This window comes from Pholcus phalangioides, unplaced genomic scaffold (assembly GCF_987345545.1).
Source record: "Pholcus phalangioides strain wild (caught in Gottingen) unplaced genomic scaffold, Ppha-v1.0 ptg000010l_1, whole genome shotgun sequence".
Classification (NCBI taxonomy): domain Eukaryota; kingdom Metazoa; phylum Arthropoda; class Arachnida; order Araneae; family Pholcidae; genus Pholcus; species Pholcus phalangioides.
In genome coordinates, this window is record NW_028301603.1 from 1,470,161 (window position 1) to 1,489,864 (window position 19,704).

General features: G+C 35.0%; 1 protein-coding gene across 1 annotated transcript in view; it reads right to left on the reverse strand.

The window, feature by feature from the left end:
- LOC149080737 (uncharacterized) overlaps positions 1 to 18,805 on the reverse strand; it is a 36,382-nt gene extending 17,577 nt beyond the window's left edge. The window contains exon 1 of the mRNA XM_089237285.1: positions 18,726 to 18,805. The gene's annotated coding sequence lies outside the window, so the exon portion shown is untranslated. The remainder of the gene's footprint in view (positions 1 to 18,725) is intronic.
- Between the last annotated feature and the right edge of the window lie 899 nt (positions 18,806 to 19,704).

Below are 19,704 nucleotides of genomic sequence, written 5' to 3' on the forward strand. Positions count from 1 at the left end.
CCCCCCCGACGATCAAAAATGCATTTTTAAGGCAAAAAAATATTTTTTTAAATTGAAATTTCGGAAGAAAACACCTTTATAAGTTATTATAATCGATTTCTGTTAATTTCAATGCTATTTGAAGGGTGAGAACTCAAAATTTCTCTATGAGAAATTCATTGCGACCCACCCTCTAAGCCAGTGATTACCAACGTGGGCGTTAGCGCCTCCTGGGGAGGGGGATGTTCCAGGGGGCGGTAGAAGCTACGGGTGTAACATAGGATTCTATGGGATTAGATTAAGGTTAGATTGAATTGGGGAGGCGACGGAAGAAAAAATTTCTGAAGAAGGGGGCGATGGGACAAAAAGGGTTGGGAAATTATGCTCTAAGCTACGTATGGTAAATCGCATAAAGGCCCTTGTCCAGCGGACCGAATATGGCCCTGGGGGTTATCTGATGCGGCCTGCCCTCCTCAAACCTAATTTTGTAAAAATGAACTAAGCGGCACATTTACAGATCACTTAAGTAACCCGTGGTAAAATTCCATAGCATTTCATTGGCCCGTGGCACATTTTCAGATCACTTAAATGACCCGGGACACAGTTCCAGAACACCTAAGCGATCCGTGACACATTTAGAGATCCCTTGAGTGACATGTGGCATAATTTTGGAGCACTTAAGCAGCCCCCAGTGCGGTTCTAGATCACTATCAAGTTACCCACGGTATATTCTCAGATTATTTAAGTGATCCGCGGCTAATTATGGATCACTTGAGTGATAAGTGGCACCTTTCCAGAGCACTTAAGCGGCCCGTAAACATTTCCTGAGCACTTGAAGGATCTGTAGGCTCTGGGACCTCTTGAAGGAGGAAGTGGCTCTGTAGGGCACTTATCAATAGGGGAATGTTACTTCAAAAAGTGCCCACATACTATCGAAAGGTTTTTCTCGTTTTTGGCTCACCGAGTATAAGATGCCACTAAAAATATTTAATATTTTCATAAAGGGTGGTTGATGACGTAAGCGTTATCCAAACCCTTCTCCCCCTTGTCATCAAAAGTCAGCAAATCGGACACAGGGCCGTCATTTCAACTTTTTCCAGGGTGGGGGGGGGGAGGGCAGAGCACATGTACTCAATGTATGTATATGTATACATACCGTTTTTAGTGTATTTTCAAAAGCCGGGGGGGGGGGGGCAACGGGCCTGTCTTTTAAACGATGGATCGGCTGTACGGGACCTGACGGTTCAGTTAAACATCACTGGCCTCCAAGATCGCCGGATCTCACAGTGTGCAATTTCTTCTTGTCGGGGCTTATAAAAGACTACGTTCATGTCCCTCCCTTTCCAGCTACGTCAGCCGAACTGAAGATACGTATAACAGCAGCCGTGGATGCAAACATGCTCACAAAAATTTGGTACGAATTTGACTACTGCATAGACAAATGCCGTGCATCCCAAGGTGGACATATTGAGCACCTTTAATTTGGTTTGTAAAAAACTTTATGATTGGCCAGAACTATTGAAAATTCTCGTAAGTGATAAAAACTTCTAATTCGTGAAAAAATAATTCCAGAATTACTGTCAAAAATAATTTTTAAGTGAAATAATTTCGGTATCAGTGAAAAAATAAATTAAGAACGAATGAAAGAAATAATTTTTAAATCAGTGATAGAAATGATTTCATAGTTATTAAACGAAATGATTGCATAATTGTTGAAAGAAATGATTCAGAGGCAATTAGAAATCCCCAAACTCTCTTAAAAATATCATATATTTATATATTATTTTAATGAAATTGGCTGTAGATGCCGAATTTCAGCAGTTGCAAACTCAGGAGTATAGAGGAAAGTTTTCCATTGAGAAATCAACTTTACAAAATACCTAGCCTTGTCAATGCTAAGAGGGTTTTATGAAGTTGAAATGTCTTGTGATTGTCACTTAAAGGGTTAAAGTTTCTTTTCACTGGAAATTTCTATGGAGAGTCCTGCTAAAAATCTTATTCTGGGCCTGCCAAACATATCAGCAAAGGGGCCCAAGCTTAAGGATTTCTGGACCGTCGTGGGCTCCCTTCCAGCCCCACCCCAAAAAAATTACGTCGGACGTACGGCCCGGAATTATTGTATTCAGCAATTATTTGGGAAAATTCTCAGTCCCTCACAGATTTTATCAATGCAGAAAAAAATTTCATGTCGACTCCGTTGAAAAAGTTGAACATAACGGGACAGTTTTGAATCGTAATGGACGAAATTACGGGGAAATATATCCCATGAAATATTAGTCATATTGCCCCCTCCCGCTCTTCAAGTCATGACTATCATTATTAATGAAAATTATATCATCTACGATTTCAGTAAGATTATGAACCCGAATGAACCTCGTTGAAAGTATGAGTAAAAATGGGACATTTCTTTAAAATTCGTCACCCTACTTGCTACAGACTACTTTCTGTTTAAGTAGGTGACCATTTAGCAAAATGGTAGGTACCTGAAAAAGAAAGAGGGGCCAAAGAGACTTCAACTCTACTCGGCACCAAACCACAAAGGTTCCCAACCAACCACCCGAACTTTTCAACGAATGCTTTCACGTACGTTTCTTTTATAACCTCCGAACAATGGCGTCATCATCATCATAGTCATTCTTATACCCTTGAGTAGGGAAAACAAATATTGTGTGTTGAAAATTCGATTCCTTGTCATTTGCCAACAAAAGTAACAGCAGCAACAGAGGCAAAACAGTACATTACGGGGCTTGACTGTCATTGAGAAGACCCTGGCAAAGTAAGCAATAAGAGGCCTACACGAATAGGGTAGAAGATATTTGATCAGTCAGCGAATATGTTACGGTAAATGTGATAAATCCGGTTATTATGCATAATCATCGAGCATTTTGGTAAGTTTGATGAACTTCTCTTAATTTATTACACTTTTACCGGCGATTATTCATACTACTCAAGCATCGGTGGTTAATTGATAAATTTCCCTAAATTAATCATTTTTACCGGTGATTATGCATAGTACCGAAGCGTCGTTGGTAAAATTAATAATTACTTGAAAAAATTATCACTTTTACACGCGATTATGCATGATACTCAAGTGTCGCGTGGATAATATGATAAATCGTACTATATGATATACTATACATGACAATTAGTACATGTATTGTATCATAATATCGGGGTACGATCGTACAATTTGTTACCATTACATCGAAGTCCGACTATATTCCTCACACATATTAGACTCGTTTGGTATTTTTTCATATTAATCAAATTTACCAGCGACACTTGGTTATTATGCGTAATTGTCGGTAAAAGTGATAAGTCTCAGAATTTGTCAAATTCACCAATAATGCTCGGATATCATGCATGATATCCAGTAAAAGTAATAAATTAATCACAGGAAAGGGTCCCAAGGTCGACTTCAGAGAATTATGAAAAAAATTAAGTAGTTTTTAGAATCTCGACTATCCGGACTTCGCCAAATCATCGGAACTGTCATCAAACTTCGCCAAGCTTGTTGCCAATTTGGCGATATTTACAGAGGAATGCATTAACTCTCATTTTTACGTAAGATAATAACTATTTACAGGCGAAAAAATTACATAATAAATGAAAAAAAAGAACTATTTAGATAATTTTTGTAACAATATTTATGTTCTTGGACTTCCATTTTCTGCGCTAAATTATTAAAACGTACACAGTACAGTACATTACAAACATTTACATTATGTATGCATTATACATTTACGTATCAAGTACTGACCTGTGCCAAGAGCTCACAATATATAATAATTCCGCCGGATTTTTTTAATATTTCTGTGAATATTTAAACAGAGTCAGTGGTAATTTTTTTCAAACTTTGTGCAAGGCATCACCTTGGGAGCCTTTCTTTGCTAGAAAGAGATTTTTAATGTCCTACAATTCACTACACAAATCGCACTGTAGATATACATTCTCAAAATTCTTCGACATTTTCTGCTACATTATTGTGATTCATGTGCCTCATTTTTTACTATTTGCATTTCGATGCATGAATAAGATAGAATATGAAGTCGTCTAAAACATATATCATATGAGTCTGACAATCATTTAATCTTTCAACATTAAAAAAAATCTATAAATATCAAGTCGGCTGAAATATACAGAAGCAAATCAGTCGATTAATCACCTAATATTCCACGAGATTGAAGAAAATTGTGATACATTTCTTAAAATATATTCATACTATTCATCCTGTGTTCCAAGTTATATTTGGATCGATTTATGCAAAAAAAACAATTGGAAAAATTTGCGTAATAACTGATTTATCACATTTACCGTAACAAATACATTTCGTTCAAATTGAGGGCCTCGGTTGTAACGTTACATCGCCTATATCGTCAATTCTCAGCCACCTCGTTGGGCATTTTGCCTGTTGCGGCGTTGTATTTGTATTTGTATAAATGGTTTGGAGAGAACATTCCAGAGGGTTACGCCCCTCCAGACAGTGGCGCCACAAACCTGCTACTCTGAAATAGAAATTTGTGGAATATTCTTTTCCTCGAAGTTTCGACCAGAGCTATAAATAGTAGGCGAACACAAGAGGAGAGATTCCAGATTAGAGAGAGATTTCGATGAAAAGTCAGTTGTAATTGAACTTTGAGAGGAAGTTTTTAATTGGAATTATAAAGAAAAAGAGTTTTTCTTTATAATTTACTAGCTATAATACCCGGCGTTGCCCGGGTTTTCTTCAGTGAGTCGTTTTGAATAACGTGATATCTCCCTCTTTCTTTGAGGGACATGTAAACAGTGTCTAAGTTAACCAATATGGCGACTTCCTGCGCGACTCATGAAATAAGCAAATCTAAATTTAAAGAAATGTAAAAATAAATAAATAAATATATATATATATTTTTTAAAGGGTGCTAGGTATTTCGATCCCCCCCCCCCCGAACTTCAAGTTATCCCTCTCTGCCTGTTTCTGCTTCAAAAAATGCTTAATTAAAGCTGTGGAGTTTTTTCTTTTTACGGGCCCATAATTAATTTTAAAATAACCTAACACACATGAATCTATGCAGTTGAACATTAAAAGACAATACGGAGACATTAATTTTCATACGAAGGTTTTTAACAACTGGCTGTTGCGAAGATATATTTCGGAAAGAGAGAAATTCAGCTGCCCCTACGGGGAATCGAACCTACGTCCTTTCACTTTCCGGGTGAACGCCATTTGTTAAAAACCTTCGTATGGTAGCGGAGAGTGACGTCATCCTTGTATTAATTTTCATGCTTGAGAAGATATAAATAAAAAGTTGAAATCAATGTTATTGCATGGATCTCACCTCAACTCAAAACTAGGTCTGGCTAATCACTTCATATTTAATCTCCTGGGCTTCGTATATCTCTAAGTAAACTCAATATTTCAAAAATCGAGTACTTAATACAGTTTTTAAAATTATTGACGTGACAGAAAACCCCACCCAATTTCCGCATTTCTACATTAAAATCGGCAATTTTAACATTGATTTCTATGAGAATCACCCTTTTCCTGACCCTCAAAGCGAGGCTAATGATGATAACGACGTCATTCAAAACCCTCATTGCTGGGAGTATTGAAAATGTGGCAAACCATTATAAAGGTATAAATATTATACATATACTGACAGCGTTGAAGAAATGACAAACCATTGTAAAGGCATATACACGTCTGAAACGCATTGCTAGGGAACCACGGTAACCACAGTAAATGTTCGGAAAGTGATTGTTGAAGCCCAAAAACCATTGTTGCCCTACGGTTTTTTGCCCATTTGGGGCATTTGCCCTGCTCTGACGAAATTTTAAAGTAGCCTATCGTTCAAGTCGGGTCCCATTTGGTATATATGCAAAATTTGGTAACGATCGATCTAAAATTGTAGATTTGTATAGAGAACATACACACACACAGACACGCAGAAAATCAATTTTATATATATAGATTCTTTTTAACATATCTTCATTTATCCAATTTTTCCTCATCTTTTTTAGGCTTTTGTTTTACTGTCCTGGTCCATAAATTTGAATTCAACATTAAAATATTAATAAATAGCTTATATTTATTATGAGCGTTATCATCTTCAATGACATTCTTGAGATTCAGTTTCGAGATAAAAGTTTCAAATTTTTCATACTTTATGATTTTTATATATTTACTTTCCTCATTTATACTACTCGTTTTTTTCTGCAGAAAGTCTATGTATCCCAATACAGGATAGTGATCTGTAATTTGGGTTTTAAAAAGAGTAAATTCACGAGCACAGTTTTGTTTATTTCTGTAAAAAACATGATCAATACGTGTTTGTGTTATGTCTGTTTGTCTAGTAATTTCTTCATGTAAAAGGACTTATCCATTTGTTTTTAATACATCAAGATATTGAGACTATTGAACAAATCAATGTTAATATCACCAACAATTAATAAATTTGTGTTCACCTTTTTTAAATATAATTCCAGTTCTTCATTGAATTGAGTACTAGTATATGAATGAGATCGATACAAGAGCAAAACGTCTAAGTTATATTCTGGGAAATTTATATGTAGTTTTTCAGCCGTAATTAAGTTCACTCCCTTTTCTTTTCTTTTTTTAATACAATATCATTATTTATATACATTATTTTAATTCTATTATAGCAGCCATGTCACGTAAGAACCGGAGAAACGTTGGTGGACGCCCGTATCGGCAGAAATGCAAAACAGGAATGGCATTCATTGAAATTTACACTCATTCATGCTTAAAGAGGAAGGTGAAACTCTCAGAAATCCCTTTCAGGACCACTCAATAATCCAGGTAAATAATAAGCCCTGTCACCTATCAAATAAAAATAACAACTGTTGATCTTTCAAAACAGAATTAATAAAAAATATTTTGCTCATAAAAATCAATACAGTGTCATATTTATAAACATTTTTTAATCAATAATGCAGAGTGGAGCAACAAGTCTGCCGCAAAACTTTAACGGTTGATATTTTTGAAAAGTAAATTACTATGACAAATATACACAAAACGTAATCGTAACCGGTTTATCAGCATAGACTTTTGTATAAGCTGATTCGTATGGATATGCGTTACAGCGTAATTAAATTCTGGATCCTAACTCATATTTTCATAAAGGGTGGTTGATGACGTAAGCATTATCCAACCCTCCCCCTTGTCATTAAAAGTCAGCCAATCGGAAACCCCCTCCTCCCCAATCGATGATGACGTAATACTTGAACGGCCCCTAAAGAAGCGCCCAATACCGCAGACTTTTGTGCGTACACCAAGTCTCTCCTCTGGCGGAACAGGATAGCAAAGTGGCAACTGGATTGGGATATGCCGGAGGCATCAGGAAGATCAACTCATGAAGTTATAAAGAAAGTAGATACTAGGAGCAGGGGGTGGTCACGCGAGCTCATCTTTTGTCACCGGTTTTCGGTATAGGAATGTTTATGTACATTCCCAATAGTATAAAAAAGGGAAACTTTTGTAATGTAAAATAATGTATATGAGTAATTCCAATGTGAATGCCCAGCACTGTGGACGGAGGCTTTGTTTCTTCGTTTCCCGTCGCAGTGGAGGCGCTGTGTATATATATATATTTTGTATACATCATGTATTTAGACCATACTCAAATCTCTCCCACTTCAACATGCCAGCTTCTTCTTCTTTCTTGCCCACAAGTCTTTTCCAGACTACTTCTTTCGAAATTCTACGCTGCGGTCTCCGGCCCTTATGGGCCACTGGGCGAACGTGCAATTTTTATCCCTAGTCATTTGGTTCAGCTGTCCATTTCAGTCAAATGTCTTGTACGTTGCATCGAGTTGATGGCTGTCTTCATGGGGAGAACGACGCGAGTGATTCGATACTTGCGAGCAAGGGGAGCCACCACTGTAAATCTTTGCTAACTTTTCCGACACAACTCTGCCTCTTTTGAGGTAACGGAAGTAAGGTGATTTGCATTAGTCCGGGGTTGTGAGCGGTTCTATCTATCTATTTGTCACCGTCATGGGCTTTTCCTGGCAAACTTACATCGCTTTAAAGCGATTGCCAGTGACAAATGTTCTTGTCTTGAGCCTGGCACGCCCCTGCACTACGCCACATGCTGTCCAGAAACGACGCTTCTCCAGTCTAAGAGCTGCTCAAATCTAACGCACCTTACACCAACCATGGCAAAATTTGCACATCTGTGACTACAATTGGCAGAACAATGATGAAGTAGTTATATTGTGTCATAATGGCACCGAGGCACCACGTCTGACAAATTTGGGCTTTGGATTATAACCGAAAAATACTTTTGACCAGAAATTGTAATTTTTTCGATTTTAATTATACGTTGCCGTTGCTAGTTGGTGAGAAGTACCGAGCACTCTCGTCTTCTACGTCTTGGTTTCTCTACTTAGGTGGAGATATTGATCAGTCAATGGCGAAATGGTTGCTTAAAAACAACCATCAGTGATTTTTTAATTATATATAACCCTTTATACATAAAAATGATCTCACTACTACAAAACAATATCACAAAAATTATTTACATTGTCAACAGTTTTCAGGGGTTTTACCATCAGATTACACATACTTTCAAAAATAAATCTCGAAGATTGCGAATATTCTCGATATCTACAATATTAAACAATTCACTTTTACTAAAAAGGCCACTTTGCCACAAATCGCAAAAATTACCAATGTTTTACAACATAAATTTACCGCATATTTTACAATATATTTCCATTTAGAGAAAAAGTGATATGTGTATGTACATGAAAACTTCAACAATTATGTCACCAAAACCATTCAATGTGATTTCTAAACATTTGACAAACATATTTAAAAAATAAATAATAATAATAAGGGACCATTCACAAGTATTACGTAAGCAGATGTTCAGCCATTTTTGACCCCCCTCCCTTGTCAGTAAAATTTCGTAAGCAGCTTAGAATATTTCATATCTTCAAAAAGGGGTGGTTGATGACGTATAAGCAACCTTCAAACTCCCTCCCCCTTGTCATCAAAAGTCAACAAATCCGAAACCCCCTCGATGCTGACGTAATACTTGAATGATCCCTAATAGAAAAATATAGAGTGGAAGGTTACACACAAATGGTCATTAGAATTTACAGAACACTAAAGGCGGATACACACTACACTGACGTAGCGTGTTACCACACGTTAATACGCGTGATATAAAGTTCCACCAATGAGTTTTCTGTAGTTACGTTCACACTGTGCTGACGCGACGTGGGAATGTGTCGGATGATGAAATCCGACGTAACACGCCTTATTACGTGTCACAAAAAAATCAAATCGTTCAGATTTTCGTCAGTCGTGTGATGGCATGTGAAGACGCCACATTTGTTTTCCTCGTTCTTTTTGTTTCATTCGTGTTTTGATCAATTTTGTTTTTTGTTCGCAATTTGATTTATTTACATTTTCTTCGTGTTTTCATTTAATTTGTTTTTGCTCGTGTGTTGATGATGGAAGAGCAACTGATCGAACACGTTCGGTCAAATCGTCATTCAATCAGAAAAACTTGTTTTTCTCCGATTTTCAGGTCAGTCAAAAAATTATTTATTTAGTCTTTGAAATTGTAAAATTAAACAAGTATATCTGAATGAGACAAATAAACATATACGTTACGGTAAATTTTATTTATGCGGTTATTATACATAATAGCTGGTTAGTATGGACTTGCTAATCGTCTTGGTGAGTTTGATAAATTGCCCTAAATTTATCACTTTTACCGGTGATTATGTATAGTACCCAAGCGTGATTAGTAAATTTAAATACTAAAACTGTAGCTTTTACTGGTGATTACGCATAATAACCATGCGTCGCGTCGTTGGTAAACATTATAAAACGTACTATATGATATACATAAAAATTCATACATTTATTGTATCATTGTATCGGAGTATGATAGTAAAATTTTTATCATTATATCGGGGCACGATCGTAAAATTTGTTATCATTACGACGGGGTACGCTCGTCAAATTTGTAATTATATCGGGGTCCGACTATATTCATCAGACATAACTCTCATTTGGAATTTTTTTTCATATTTATAAAATTCCCCAACTACACTAGGGAATTTTTTTTTTATATGCAAATTATCAAAAACAATATACTTTGGACAGAGGTGCCGACATGTAGAAAACATTGAGGGGAGATGAAAATCATTTTTCTTCCTGTATATATCAAACCCATACGCGAAAGTGGCAAAATGGTGCATTGCATTGTACAATAATTAATTATTGGGGGGAAAGGGGGGCTCAAGCCTCCTCATAAAATTTATTTGCGAACATTCCCCAGCTTCCAGCATCTATGATTTTGAATTTTATTGGAGGCTTGCATCTCGAAATTGACCTTCAACATTATTGGGGATATAAAAAAGGTTGGGAAACGCTGCAATATAACGACCAATAAATATCATTAAATCGACCAAAACAACGACGGAAATCAGCTTCCTCCCCACCACCAAAGAAATGGACAAAATTCGTCTTTCAGTGTGTTTAAAATTTCTCTGTATCCCCTTTTTTTAGAGTACAAAATGGCGTCCAAAGTACGATTCTCGACAGAAGAGCACAGATTGAAGAATGCAGCCGACAGAATAGCTAAGATGGGCCACGCTTGGAAACCACAAACGCCTAGCGCAATAAAGTTGCACGTCACGTCAGAGACGTTGGGAATTCAGATTCATGGAAATTCTGTGACGTGGGAATTTCACGTCACAGAATTTCCACGAATAAGATTTCACAAATTCGACATCGTAGTGTGTTTCGGTCTTAATGCATCACACCAGTGTGCACACCGTATAATGTTTGATATGACCTCGTGCCATCTGACGTCATGTGGTTACACGTCACGTCATAGTAGTGTGTATCCGCCTTAATACATTCCTCACAATCCCATCAGAATCATTTGATGTAACTTTTGAACATCTGACAATTATATTAGATTTAAAAAAATCTATGCTGATAGGTCACATAACAAATGGTTATATAATTCACAAAGCGTTCATATCATATACCTTTCGATTATTACAATAATTAATTTTGTGATTAACTGTATTTACATAAAACACTCCCACTCCACCATGTCAAAAATGAAATTGACCGGTAATGATTAACTTTTCCATCATTTGCAGCATTTTACAAAACATTGATGAAATTTATTTATAGTAATATTTATCTATGCTATGCTGTGGTACATTAGTAATAAAATGTGAACAAACGCCGCCAATGTAAACAAACACGCTAAAAAGTGCTCTCTATACTTAATTTTATTTTGGATTTATATTTACCAGAAAATGTATGAAAGTTGAGAATTTTTAGACTAATAAACCAATCAATTACCTAAATAGCGTTAATTATTAGAAAAACATGTGTTAAAATCATAGGCGGATATAGACTTGGAAGTCTGGGGGGGGGCACGGTCATTATTGCTGGGGGGGGGCAAGATGATGATGATGTCAATTCGTATATACATTTATACATTAGATCAGTCGACTCCACCTTTGATGCTGCCTCCCCCCCCCCCGTATCTCCGCCCATGGTTAAAATGGTGACAAAGTATAATCACATGAACGATGGTGTCGACATCTAGTGCAGAAATCTGAAGGTGAAAACCGTAGTAAACATGGAGTGTATGAAGTGCAGGGATTCCGTTGTAGATGAATCAGAATTTTTCATTTGTAAAAAAATGTTCGCGATTTATGCATCCTGTCTGTGCGGGAACAACTGAGGGGCCCTTAGAAAAATATCGAGGACAAAAAAGGAGGCGTTTTTGTGTTTTGAGTGCGTGAAGGAGACCAACCCGGATAGCGCTGATTCCAGCCCCTCTTTGGAGAAAATGCAGACAATTATTCAAGATCTTCGACAGGAAATGAAAGCTTCATTTAATAAATCCATCAAAGATCTAAAGGAAAAATATGAAGAGACTAGCAAAGAAACGAGTGGGCTAGTAAAAGCCATAACCTACAACTCAGAATACATGGAAGAACTTGGAAAAAAAATTAATGACATGAAAAAATATATAGAGCGAATTGACAAAGAAAATAAGGAGATGAAACTAAAAAATAAAAACTTGAAGGATGAAATGAAGGAGCTGAAAATAAGAGTAAACGACTTGGAAAATAGGAGCAGGAAAAATAATATTGAGATCAATGGCGTTCCTGAAACAGCCTCAGAAAGTGTTATAGAAATTGTCAATGCTATAAAACTGGGGATTGGCATACAGGAAGACACACCAACAAAAAACTTATACAGAGTATCTACCAGAAATTCAGCCAAAAGCAAGTCCATAATAGTGAGATTCGTGAATGAAGATTCAAAAAGACTGTGGATAGAGAAGGCAAAAGAGAACCAAGTTAAAGCTGACAAAATTTATCCCAACTTCAAATCTAACAGGGTATATATAAATGAACATCTTTCCCAGGAGAGCAAACATCTATTTTATCTGGTGAGAGAGTTTAAAAGGAGCTATGATTATAATTATGCTTGGACAAAAGATGGGAAAATTTTACTCTAAAAACCTGAAAACAGCCATGTATGGAGAATTAGAGATGAGGAAGACCTCTCAGGAAGTTGAACAGAAGTGACGAACAATGAATATATAAATTTTATTGAACTGTAGCAGAACGAAGGTTTTCTGGAAGAATTGACTGATGTAGATAAGTTTTTTAATTACTCTCAAAATTCTAACCAATATATAAATTCCCTAATTGTAAATATACAAAGTTTAAAATCTAACTTTGGTACTTTCCTTGTATTTTTGAGATCTCTGCAAGTTCAAATAGATATAATATGTCTTTCAGAAATATGGGTGAAGGAGAATGAACTATTCAATTATAACATTACTAATTATGAATGCATTACTGACTACTATTCATATTCTGATTGTAGAACATACAATAAATCAGGCGGAGTCATTATGTATGTAAATCAGCGGTTCTCAACCTTTTTTAACTCGCGGAGCCCTTTTTAATAAAAGAATTCTATGGCGGATCCCCGTAGGCCCATTTCTTAATTATTCATCAAATTTACTGATTTATTTTTACTATTTTAAAATATTTATAATTTTTTTTTTATTTTACCATTTTTTTATTTTCTTCAAGCGGCCGCGGAGCCCCTGGAGAGTGCACAAGGAACCCCAAGGGCTCCGCGGAGCACCGGTTGAGAACCGTTGATGTAAATAAGCCCTTAGAAATACTAAAAAATATAGCAAATTCAAAACTGCAGAAAGCGTATGGATAAACTTCCCAGATCATGATGTTGATGTGTTATTACTCTATAGAGATCACATTCTTTCACCATTATTTAATGATGAGCTTAAGATACTTATTCAAAACACAAGACAAAATATGTTAATTATTGGTGATGTAAATATAAATATATTTGATAATAACGAAATCTCTAATTACTTAGATATAATGGCTGTTAGTGGCTTTGTGTCCTTACAGGAATCTATTACTAGAGAAACTGAAGTAGAAGGCACGTGTATTGATCATGTTTTTTATAGAACGAAGAAAAATACTACACAGAAATTTAATGTGTTCAAAACTCAACTAACAGACCATTGTCCAATATTAGGATACATTGATTTTCAAGATATAAAAAAGTAACAAATAATATCGAATGTACTAAAACCATAATTGATTATAATAAATTTGAAAACTTTATATCAAGTATCTCTTTTAAAAACGTCTATGATGAGAAGTTGGTCCATCAAAAATATAAACGCTTTCTATATATTATAACACTTAACTCAAACCTGTGGAACTAGAAAAAAGGCAAAAAGATCAACAGGTAAAAATAAATGGATTACAAGAGAGCTCATAAAAAAAATTAACATCAAAGAAAAATTATATAAAAAATACAAAAAGTGTCCAGGCATAATTACATATGAAATGGAATACAAAAACTATGATAAGACACTGAAAAACCAAATTAAGCAAGTCAAATGTGAACATCAAAAAAAAAAATTTTTTTTGAATGTCATAAAGACAAAAGAAAACAATGGAAATATATAAAAAACTTTGTACTCAACAAAAAAACTCAAATAAAATTCTTCCAAATCACCAAGACTCAAAAATATTGGCAAATGAATTTAACATAGACTTTATTACAAGAAACCTGGATAGAGAAGATAATGAACACATGTATGAAGATGACAATGACAATGCATGGAAATCGAAATACCCACTTTGAAAAAATTAATAAATGATTTAAATGAACATAAATCAAGTGGGTATGACGGGCTAACACAAAAAATGTTGAAAATTATTGCACTATACCACATTGATATCTCTCTCTCTTGAAAAACCTAATTGATTCTTCAGTAAGTAAAAGTCATTCTTACGATGAACTTAAGTTCTCCCTCGTACATCCAATTTACAAAAAAGGAGGTCCTAACAATATGGCTAACTACAGACCAATCTCAGTTCTTCCAATATTTTCAAAAGTTATTGAAAAACATATTAATGGACACTAATTAGCTTCTTAAACCATAACAACTTTATTGCATGCAACCAGCATGGATTCCAGCAAAACAAAAATACTGAAATGGCTATATTAAAAGTCTGTAATTATCTAAATAATGGTTACAATAATAACAAATATTGCATAATAGGCTATCTGGATTTAAAGCAAGCATTTGATAACGTAGACTTATATTAAAATATATTAACAATAAAATTACATAAGGCTGGAGTCAGGGGACATGTACTTGAATGGTTTAAAACTTATTATTTACATAGACACCAAGCTGTTACTATAAATAAGAAAATGAAAAAAAGTGATTACCACGAAACCAAAAAAAGTGTTCCCCAGGGATCAGTGTTGGGTCCCACATTATTCTTAATTTATATAAATGACTTTTGCAAAATGCACCTGAACGGACAGCTAATCTCATTTGCAGACGATACAGCATTATATATAGAAGATGACGATATAACTAATCTTTTAATAAAAACTGAAAATGACCTTAGAAATATCAATCAGTGGATGACAAAAAATAAACTTAAACTAAACATTAGTAAAACAAAATACCAATGCATAAAAACACGAAGCATTCATCATGACACTGAAATTCACGTTAAAATCCACAGCTGTCACAACACACAGGAACAACATAACTAATTATTAACTCATAGAAAGAGTTTACGAGTATGAATATCTAGGAATAATCATTCAAGATGACCTAAAATGAAGCGCTCATTGCAACAAACTTGTGAAAAACTTAGATTACACACAGTCCTGATGTATAGATTCAAGTACCTAATAGATGCAGACTTTCTAAAAGATATCTTCTATGCTCGGGTGTTCTCTATAATAACCTATGGCTTATGTGCTTGGGGAGGTGCATACCAAACCAACATTGAAAAACTAAGCAACATATATAATAAAATAAGAAGTATGATAATGGACACATATCGTGAAAACAATAATAATATAAATAGCTATATTTTTAACATCAGACAGCTATATATTTACAGAATGATTAACTTCTTAACAAGAAACAACGAATGGTTACAGAGAAGAACAAATAGAACCTCGGTAAGACTTAAAAACGGATATCAAATACCAAAAACTAAAAAACATCTCTTCCAGAAAAGTTTCTCTTTCAATGCACCTAAAATAATGAATTTTTTCCAATCGGAGTACCAAACAACTAACAACACTAACAAAAAGTATGAAATATATCAATATGTAAAAACGTCTGAAATAATGAAAATGATATTTTCCTAGCATTATGAAATGTTTCGATTGCTCTATTTCATTTTCACATGTCCTGCTAATAGCGTATCTATATAGACACTATTACATAAATTATGTCTTGCACACTGAATCACCTACAATATATATAATTCTTGAACTTTTTGCGAAACCTTCACAATAGTGAAATTACAATCGTCTATTTTATATTTTTTTCTCTGATAAATTTTATCTCATTGCTTTATGTCTTCATGCAAATAGAAAACCTAATAACATTGTAATGTACTTTGGTTCAAATTGGCGGCTAAACAAATAGAAATATTCAAATTCGAATATTGGATAATATTCAATAGAAAAATATGTATATATATATATATATATATTACTCATTGTATATTACTTTTACTATTATTTTTTCTTTTTAATTTCTTATTTAATTTTTTTTTTCTCTCTTATTTTGCTTGTGTAAACGGAGAAGATATAAATCTTATGGGCTTCCTGGAAGGACAATTGTCCCTTGGGGCCACACAGATGTCTTTATTGTTTGTGTGCGCGCTCAATTTCATATGTATATTTGTGTATTGTCAGAAATTAATTAAAAACAAAAAATACAAGGTCTTTTCAAAATCATAACTTCAGTATGATTAACCATTATTGTTTGTTCTATGACAATTAAAATTCCTTTCTAAAATTTGTAACCAAGATATTCTTTGGTCTCAGCTGCGCTAATCTCTATTCAGCTGGGTAGTTGGATGCTGAGCTGATAACATCCACTTCTGAAGCATCTTGCTTCTCAAAGTACTTTCTGGTCAGTTTCATTACATATTTGTTAGATGGATGGAATTTGAATATCAGCGTGCAGGTCGGTTAGTCTGAAGTATTTTGGAGCACCTGTGAATATAATATTGCTTTTCTGAGCGAAAGCCCAAGCAGGTGTGCCATATGTAAGGACAGGTCTGATAATTTGTTCATACATTATTTTACTTAGGGTTTTGGGAATGTTATATATATATATTATTTTACAGTACACAAACATGAACTGTTGAAAATTTAGTGCTAATACAATAATTTAAACAATAAATATTATTACAAAATATTTATTAATATCATGAGATATATTGATATTTTTCATGCGGTACATTAATTGGAAACAAGCCACCAGTTCGAATCATAGCAGTTGTGTCTTTTACTTGATAGGTTGCAGAAGAGTGTTCCAGTTTAATCACGTTTTTCAATATAATACATACTTGTACTGCATAGTTGTTTTGTGAAGGACATATTTTGCGCTGATAAAATTACAGTGTTACCCCGTTTTTGTTATGGAGAATAGTAACTGAGAACGGCATTATTTTTTCATTGTTAATACGTTTACAGTATACACATTGAAAATCTGGGTATGACTATGGATGAGAATGCTTCTGTGTACATACACCGAGACATTTTTCTGCGCGGACAGAAAGAAATTTGCTTTTATTGTATAAGATAGTATGTTATTTTGATATTCTGCACGGATATCGAAATTCTATGCTCAGACAAACAGATCAATGCCGGAAAAATAAGACATTATGCCCACATCCGGAAGGAAAATATGTTAGGGGGCACATTTCATTTGGGAATAAAAAATTCCCTTTCCCAAGAAGCGTCTGTCTCTATGCTCATCGTGTGCCCTCCTGGAGCAAAGCCCCGAAGACTGAGATCTTAAGTGGGGCCTGCGTAATACTGAGTTTATAGTGTAAAAAACCCTGACAACTCAGGTAAACAACCCGTAGTTCAATAATTAGCTTCATGATTATTTAAAGCACATGCCAGATTTCTTGCACGGGAGCTGTGGTGATGGTTACAATAAAAGCTCTTGATTCGTGAAGAGATGGCCCAGAATAAAGCCGTCAAAACAGATGTGACTCCTCGTTCCCAATCTTTGAACAAAAATTAGGTTGTTCTCTTAAACTTATGTCTAATCGTTTAGAAAAATAGCAGAGTAAGAAAGTTTTTCTCTCGATATATAGCGATAATATTGATGTAGTACACACACTTTTTCGGCAAATATGTGCGCGAGGGAAAAAAGTTCAAAACAGCGTTTTAAAGAATTGAATTAATATGTTTTAAAAGAATTACAAAAATGAAGAATGTGATGTAAATCTTAATACCGATGATGCTGGAATTCAAATGGTCATATCGGAGTGTAATTCAAACATCATTTTTAATTATTCATTTTTTGACGTGATTAAATCTAACAAACTTGTCATAAAATCACTCAAACAGGTCAGATTTCAAATCCAAACGTTTTAGGCAACGTGTGTGAAGACCTGGGCCACCAGGGGCGTAGCCAGAAATTTCGTTCGGGGGGGGACTACTTTCATTTTGGGGGGGGGACCAAAGTGACAGAACAATGGATTTGGCCATCTTTTTCCCTTTTTTCAGTCATTTTCTCACATTTCGTGGGGGGGGGGGACCAGACCCCCAAGTCTCCCCCCCCCCCTCACTACGCCCTTGTGGGCCACCCTAACCAGACATTGAGACATGTGCGAAAATAATAGCAGTACCCCTACGCCCCGATTTTTTTCCATTAACACAGGGCAATCGGAGATATTCTGAGAATGAAAATCATGAAAGTTCAGAATACAATATATGAAAGAAATAATTTGAGCACCAATGAAAGAAGTAATTTCAGAATCGGTGAAAATCCAGTTTAAAAGAAAGAAATAATTCCAGAATAATTCAAAAATTAGGATAAATGCAAAAAAATATTTCCAGAATTTTTATGAAAATTCATTATAAATGAAAGAAATAGTCTTAGAACTGATACAATTCAGAATGAATGAAAGAAATGGTTTTAGAGCTCAACAATTCAAGAAAATTCAGAATTTATTTTAAATATAAAAGAATTCCAGAAATGGTGGGAATTCAGAGTTCATGAACGAAAAATTCCAGAATTATTTCTTTGTAGATGAAAACGCAGAAAAAGTTCCAGAATCATTTCTTCCTAGAGGAAAATGCAAATTTACACAATTGATGAAAATTCAGAATTTATCAAAGAAATTATTACCATAAGCGCAAGGTTTTTCCAAAACGCGGGGCCCTGTTACACACAAGAGCCGCTCTGGTGAAGACAATATTCAATATCACACGTTGCGAAGAATATAATTCACCGTATTTAGAAAAAAGAGTCGATATTACACGTCATCAGATGACACATCAGTTACAAAAATACGAAATACTCAAACCGTTTTGTCACGCAGAAAAAAAATTAGCATAGATTTTTGAATTCCAGCCTCTTTTCATATTATGTGAGGTGCCGTTCGGTTTGTTTCAATAAGAACAAATAACGAGTGTTTTAAAATATTAAGATGGGAAAAAAAAAGCAAAAATTTTGATTCTTACTAAAAATGGACCCTTCTAATAACTGGTTTTTAAGAAAATTGAAATTGTGATGATGATGGGGCGACATTTCGGGATTCTGAAAAATCTAATTCATTGAGCAGGCCCGTCATTTAGGTGGGGGGGGGGCTGTTGCCCCCTGGATTTTGAAAATACACTAGAAATTGGTATATATATATGTATACATACATTCAGTACATGTGCTTCCCCCCCCCCCCCGGCTGAAAAAATTTGAAATGACGGCCCTGTGTGTCATTGAGTCATTGAGGCACTAAAAATTTAAATTTATCATGTACGTAACAAAAGGCTTTCTGGGACGTTATTATTCTCAGGTTACAGAATTTCCATTCATCAGGGTTCACTCGTCAGAGTAGAATTTAGTGGCATAAAACATGGTGTTCTGCGGAACCTTAGGGTTCCATGACAGCTTTTTAGGCGTTCCGCATGATCAAACTCCACGGAACCCTCAAACACCCCCGGATCCCGAACTGCTTTCCAAGAAGGAAACTTTCTTGTTGCTGATATTCGAAAGCTCTTTGTTTTGAATTTTAACGAGATAGTGTAGCGTTCAAAAAAAAAGTTCAGACCATTTTTATGACTAACCTGGAGTATGTGGAAGCATGTGAATGACCAAAACAGTGACCTGA